Source organism: Pinus tabuliformis, chromosome 1_1, assembly GCF_031772625.1.
Source record: "Pinus tabuliformis cultivar Carrire ecotype Pingquan chromosome 1_1, CPIR1, whole genome shotgun sequence".
In the NCBI taxonomy this organism is placed as follows: Eukaryota; Viridiplantae; Streptophyta; class Pinopsida; order Pinales; family Pinaceae; genus Pinus; species Pinus tabuliformis.
The window spans coordinates 595,985,684-595,993,376 of record NC_142297.1 but is presented as its reverse complement, the minus strand read 5'-3'; positions in this window follow the sequence as shown (position 1 = coordinate 595,993,376).

The following is a 7,693-nucleotide window of genomic DNA, read 5'->3' as shown; positions in this document are numbered from 1 at the left end:
AGAAAGTTTGGTTGCATTCGAGTCTTGAGAGTATAGTTTCTTAGCAAGAATCTTTTTATATCCCCAATGAGCTAGGATTTTCATCGAACCCATTAAAATGAGTGACATAAGGAAAATGTGAAATTATGATATTTTTTCAATTATGTTCCAATCGACCTTATTGCCTACTCATATTTGGGTAGCCCAGCCCATCTACGGATCCCAGGCGGGTAGATACCACGTGAGCCTAGTGTCCTAGTGGAGTAGCCAAATCTTAGTTAGAGGCAATATTATTTATACAAAATAGCAAATTAGATGGTTTTAGAGATTATGTTCAACTCAACTTCTTGCCATGGCCGAGGGATTCTATATGAAAGTGAAAAAGTGAACGTCTATATGTGAGTGTAATATATAAATCAATTTATTGTTACAATGGACAAAGAATCATAAAATCTAGGGACACGGTAAACGTCTCATAAGAATATGTATGAGGGAATGATTTCTTAAAAAAATGGAATAGGTAAATGCTAACTTAGGTTTAGCATCCAAATATTGTCTGGCCTCATGATCTCCTCCTCCATCCATGACCTGCAGCTCTAAATCTTGTTGCCTAACAACTATTCTCTCGCGGTGAAAGAAGTCCATGAAGTCAATGTTGCGTTATGGAGAGACAGGTATGGATATTTCTTTTCGAAGTTGACCACTAGCTTTGTAATAAATTCTCAATAAAATTTCCTTCCTTTCATCTTTGTTCTTAATTTAAATCATTATGAACATGTCCCTATTTCATGGACTTCCAAAGCTGAACCTTGGTTTTAAACAATCATCACTTGGATCGATAATTCCAAACAATTTTGTGTACTCTTTCAATTCAAAAAAATTGAATACCCTGTCATTCTTATCATAAATCATGCCTCTGCAATTTGTATCAAAAACCCAAACTTCGTCTCATTTTTGTAGAAAGAGTTCTCTTTATTCTGGATATTTTCCTGCTATGATAGATGTAATGTCTAAGCTTACAAGGCTTGACATTTCTTCGACTATCAATGAATTTTGTTATAACACATATCAGTCACTTTGACTATCAATGAATTATTGTGATGATTATAACACACATCAACAATGGGCTTGTCACTATGTGGTGATATTTTTCCATAGAGTCACAATGGAACAAGATAGCAGCGGTTATAAACTACAAATAATATGTTTAGGACTATGAGAAAATTTCTAACAGGTGTTAAATACAAAGTTAAATTCTCGCAAATTATATTCCTGAAAAATATTTGGAAGCTTTGTATCATCTTTGTCATCGCACCACTCTCACCTTTGCATGCTCTCGAAATAATCGGTGGATGACGAAACTCCCTCTGTCGTCTCTTCCTCTTCTTCTTGACGATGAGGTTGTTTTTACTCGAGAGACTCCATCAACTGCTCAAATGGGGGAAAGTGTGAGCTCCCGACAAAAGGAATGTCTGACTCTAGCAATAGCATCTCATACCTTTGCTTATTATTTATGTGCTCTTCCATTGCTAAGTAGCAATAGCATCTCATACCTTGCCCTCTTATTTATGTCCTCTTCCATTGCTAAACTTTTGAGAGTGGGAAATCGCTAAATAAGTAAATCATTTGTTGGGTTCCACACCCTACACAAAATATATGTTAGGAAAGAAAGCCTAATTCTCAGATCCACATCTCTAAACATTTTGTTACACTGGACAAAACTAAACTCGGGGTTTATTTGACATTTGATTTCAGTTTAGTTTTTACTTTTAATCTGATTTTTCCTTAATGTAAATTAGTTTCACAATTAGTTTTCACTTTTAATATCTCTCCTTTTTAAGTCTTAAAAAAAGTGTGTGTTAACCACACAAGTGAAGTACATGTGAACAAATGCTACAAGGGATTTTTTTTAAGGGATGAAAAAAAATGTAGAAAACCATTGAAGAAAGGGGGAGATCCAATAATGAATCTATTGAAGCTTAAACATAGCAACAAAAAAATCAATGGATTTAATGGAAGAATGCAGAAAAATATTCAAAAAATGTAGATATTCAATAATACTAAATTGGTTGAAGATTGAATATAATACTTTTTGAGTATAAGGGAAGATTTTTATAAATGGTTGGTTCAAAGTAATCCAAAAACAAAATATTTAAGTGAGATGGACCCCTATTATATCCCTAGGATAAGTTTTTACTTCGTGTTATTTGAGGAGAGAAAAATGGATTGATTTCTTGAACATAACAATAAGAAGGAGAAGAGGAGGAAGGATTGAACACTTCCTCTTCCTCTTCTCTCTTCTTTTCGAAAATAATGATTTTTTCATTTTCCTAGGTTACAGCCTCTTTCTTGATACAAGAAACCATAGTCTTTTAATGCATTTGATTTAGAATTAGCTTATCAAAATGGTGTGTTGGATGAGATTGGGCTTCTCTAGCCTTGTTTTCAGCCCTTAGAGATTGTAAAGCTCCAAATCTATTAGTGGAGTGAGATGGCTATTGAAATTAAAACCTATTGGTAGGATGATATCTCTTAGACAAATTATTCTTAGGTTTCCTTGAAACTTGTTGGAATGCTCCTTGCTTATTATTAGATTGAGAAAATGGCTTTGGGATAGGAGGAAGCTCAAATACTAGAGCCTTAGGACAATTTTTCACAAAGTGACGATACTCATGGAAATAATTACATTTAAAAGGGACTTACTCATAATTGAAGGCTTGAAGATTAATCCAAGCCTTCAAGTCATGTTCAATGGCCTTATGGAGTATTTTTGCAAAATATGTCCCAACATTAATTCTCGCACATGGGAATTTATATTCCTTGACCTATGAAGAAGTAATATGGTAACCCAATTTGTCTCCAATAAATGTAAAAATACCATCACCCTAGCAAACAAGGGTAAGATTTGGCAATATCATCCATACATGCACATAAGAAATCATGTTGAGGTTGAAATATAGAGTTCATTAAGTGAGAAACATTCCCCTTGAGCCCATGAAATAATCCCTAAATATAAATATTATATCCATATCTTCCTTTTCATAAAAAACAAAAGTATAATAACCTTTACCATAGTATAGATCACCAAAGGGTTCAAGATTTTTCCAATTGTTAGATATCCAGTCCAAAATATAGCTATAACAAGGTCGAAGGTCGATGAACTTATCAATCAACCTTCTTTTCTTAAGATGACTAACATTCTTGTTTGTTGAAGAAGAAAACCCCAAGTCAGGAGAAGAATTATATCTACCCTTTTTACAAATCTACTCGGTTCAAGGAATTTTTTATTCATTGAACCAAGAGGTAGAGAGATATGACCTGCCATCATGGAATTGGAAAGAACACCCATTCAACATGAATTAGAGTAACTTCATCTTCAATAGTTTGTCACTAAAGTGTGGTACATACATATGGTAAGGGGTCCATGAGGGGTACAAAATAGGTGTGTTAAACCATATGTATGTCAATATTTACATTGAAATCAACACATTTTCATTGTATATAAATTGAGTAATTAGGGGCTCTCTAGATCATGATCTCTTGTATATCCACCTCAATATTCGTGAATAACTATCTAAGACAAATTCCTAATTGTAGGGAGTGTACTACCATAAAGGGGTAGTTAGATGTAGAAATAAAACTAGACACCATAAAATGGGGACAAGAAGGATGTGCCATGACTAACAACCTAACGGGTTTGGACTACTAGCAAGATAAATAATTGTATGTCAATCATCTCATCATGGCCAAATAAAATACATCAATCATCACACTTTTGGTTCACGTCGATAGTCACAATTCGTAAAAATGGTAAAAATATTTTGGGTTTACTGTAGAGAATCTAAGGTGTAAAAGTGGACTCCAACTTGGGGACATGTGGTCATTTTGAGAGTCCATGAGAACTATAGAATATCCATAAACCTATGACACCTTAAGAATTCTCACCAAATGGATATTAAATAAGGGAGATTTAAAGACATGAGCACCTTGTCCCTTCAAAGAGAGAAATAATTCCATTGATAAATGAAATTTTATGAAGCACATATTACGAATTCTCATATAATTTCATATAAGGTTTGGAATTTCTTCCTTTTATTAAAAGTAAAATAAAATTTTGAACTCAATAAAATGAAACACATAGGTAACAAAGGACATAAAGCTTACTATATTACAAATATGTCTTATGCCCATAAGGCATCAAATATCACCTTGATAGAACATTTTAGAACTTTCCCATGAGCAAGGGTAGATTATTACCATCCAAACAGATTAGATAGAAATATTTATTACTCACAACATATATAACTTTTTAACGACCTAACCAAGTAATTTCAAAGTTGTGTTTACCATCCCTCTTGATTCTTTTGTTCCAAAGAAAGAAAATATTTCCCTTCTAGAAACTTCATTTGTGAGCCTCCATGTTGAACTTCTTCTTTGTATTTTGTTGGATTTGTACCAAATGATAAAAGAGAATAAGTATTTCAATTAGGGAACCTATGACATATTATGTTCTCTAATGTGATATTAAGGAATACCCCTAATTTCAGTAGATATTAAAAAATACCATTGAAATTCATTTTTTAAAATATTCATCCCCATATATTTACATGATTTTAAAAACACCTATTTTTACTAGATATTTTAGGTTTCCAATTTTCCATTGATTTTTTAAATATACCTTTTTATTTATACCTTGAATATAGAAACATGATAGAACTCAACTCACAAACAATTAGTATAAGAATAACTACTAGACTAGGTCCTAAATGGTAAAATATCATGTAATGAGGGAGCTGGAAAAACACTTCTAAATGAAACAGCGAGAGTAGTTATAAATAATAATGAGGATTTATCACACATAAACTCACATATATATCGGCATGTGATTGAACTTTATTTTAAGGTAAACCTACTATTTACAATGTTAGGAAACTAGCTCACAAAAAGATAGAAAAGATAGATCAACGCCTTAGAATTCAGCCTCTTCGAGGGGGCAACCTCCTTTACATTACACAAATGAATGATTCTTTGATGATTCAAATGACAAAACCTCCTTTCTATATATAGGAGTCTAAGGAGTCACAATATAACCCAACCAACCTAACAATAATAATATAAAGGCACAAAAATAACAATAGAGGGATTCTATGGGGCACAGTAATAACAATATGGGGACAATAGGGGCACAACAATATTAATAAGGGATACAACTACAATAGTAATGGGGTAATCACTAGTATTATAGGGACCTAACATGCCCCTCTCCTTCAAAAAAGTGTTGTCCTCAATGCTTGAGTAGTTCTGGATGCTTCTGTATAAAATTCTCATCCTCCCATGTGGAATCTTCAGTGGATAAGTTCTTCCACTTGATGAGATACTCTGAAATTGATCGATTTTGTAGTTGTCGAGTTCTTGTTTCTGTGACTGCTTCCAGTTCCAATAATTTTTCCTTCCTCATTAAGTTCTGGCAATATTGTTTGAACTGGGAGCTTGTCACCTATAACCTTCTTTAAACATGAAACACGAAAAACTGGGTGCACTCGAGAAGCTGCATGAAGCTCTAATTTGTATGCCATAGTACCAATATTTTTGCAACACCTTGTACAGACCATAATACTTTGGTGATAATTTATAATTCTTCTTAGCTTGCTTGAAGGACATTTGTTTATATGGTTGTAGCCGTAGAAATACCCAATCACCTACATCAAAACTTCTTTCGCTGTAATGTTGATCTGCCTATTGTTTCATTCTATTCTGCAGCAACATGAGGTTATCCTTTAAGAGTTGGAGGACTTGTTGTTGATGCTCGTGTGATGTTCCACTACTTGAACCTTAGAATTTTCTCTTAAATATGATGTGATGGATGGTGATTGATATCCATAAAGTGCCATAAATGGGGTCATTTTTGTTGCTATATGGAAGGAAGTGTTATACCACCATTCAACCAGAGGAAACCATTTAACCCATCGTGTCTGTTTATCATATACAAATCAACGTAGATGTCCTTCCAAACATTTATTTACTATCTTAGTTTGCCCACCAAATTGAGGATGATAAGATGAGCTATGAGCTAACTGAGTACCGAGACAAGAAAATAATTCTGTCCAAAAATTTCCAGTGAAAATGGGATCTCTGTCACTTAAAATAATCTTTGGGTTTCCATGTATCTTTTGAATTGTTTCCATAAATGCTAGCTTTAAATGGATGTGATAATGCACAAAAGTGTGCATACTTGGTAAGTCTATCAACTACCACCATGATGACACTCTTTCCCTCAGATTTGGGTAAACCTATGATAAAATCCATTGAAACCTCCTCCCAATGTTGGCTTGGAAGGATAAAGGTTGTAATAGACCTGGGGTCTTAATTGTTACAACTTTATTTTGTTGGAAAACCAAACATTCCGCCACAAAATTTTGAATATCCGATTTAAGGCTATCCCAAAAAAATCCTTCTTAACCCTGTGGTAAGTTTTTTTAAATCCTGAGTGCCCTCCTAAGGGAGAAGTGTGCAATTCCATAAGAATCTTTTGTTTGAGTTGGGAATTCTTACAAGGGTATAAGCAATCTTTGTACCATAACAAATCATTTTGCTAGCTAAATGTATCAGATGTACTGGAATCTTGTTGTAACTTTCGAATAAGTTCCCACACTTCTTCATCATTCTTCCATTCCTTACTTGCTTCGTTTATCCAATCTGGTTGGATAATAGAAATGGCACACAACAATGCTTCCACATCCTCATCCTTTCTTGAGAGTGCATCTGCCACCACATTTTGCTTCCCTTTTTTGTAGAAGATTTTAAAGTCAACCCAACATCTTTGTGACCCAATTTTGTTGTTCTTCAAAGGATAGTCTTTGTTCTAAAAAGTATTTAAGGCTATCATGATCCATTTTTACCTTGAAGTGTCTTCCCATTAGGTAGGGTCGCCATTTCTTAAGTGCATGTAGTATTGCCAACATTTCCTTCTCATAAATAGCTTTATGTAAAAAAATTCCCTTGATTGGACGACTTTCAAAAGTAATGGGTCTTTCATCTTGCATTAAAACAACACCAATTCCATTTCTTGAAGCATAACATTCCACAATAAAGGTTTTTGTGAAGTCCAGCGTAGCTAAGACCAGTGATTGGCACATTTCCTTTTTAAGATGTTCGAAGGCTTTTGTTGCTTCTGGAGTCCATGAAAATGCATCTTTCTTCAATAATGTTGTTAGAGATGCTACTGTTCTCCCATAATTCTTAACAAACTTGCGATAATACCCTATCAACTCGATAATTCCTCGTAGCTGCTTTATGGATGTGGGGATTTTCCATTCCTTAATGGCTTTAATTTTGCTAGGGTCTACCTTAACTCCTTCATGAGATACAATATGACCCAGATATTCCACCTCTTATACTCCAAAGAAATATTTGGATCTTTTTGCATATAATTGTTTCTCCTCCAATAGTTGTAGCACCCTGTCAACATGTTCAACATGATCCTTCCAAGACTTGTTGTAGATTAGTATATCATCAAAAAATACTAACACAAATTTTCTAAGGAAGGGTTTGAAAATGGAGTTCATCAAACCTTGAAACATAGAAGATGCATTGGTAAGGCCAAAAGGCATAACCAAAAATTCATAATGACCCTCATGAGTTCTAAATGCTATTTTTGGAATGTCTTCAGTCTTCATTCTGATTTGATGATATCCTAAACAAAGATCCAACTTGG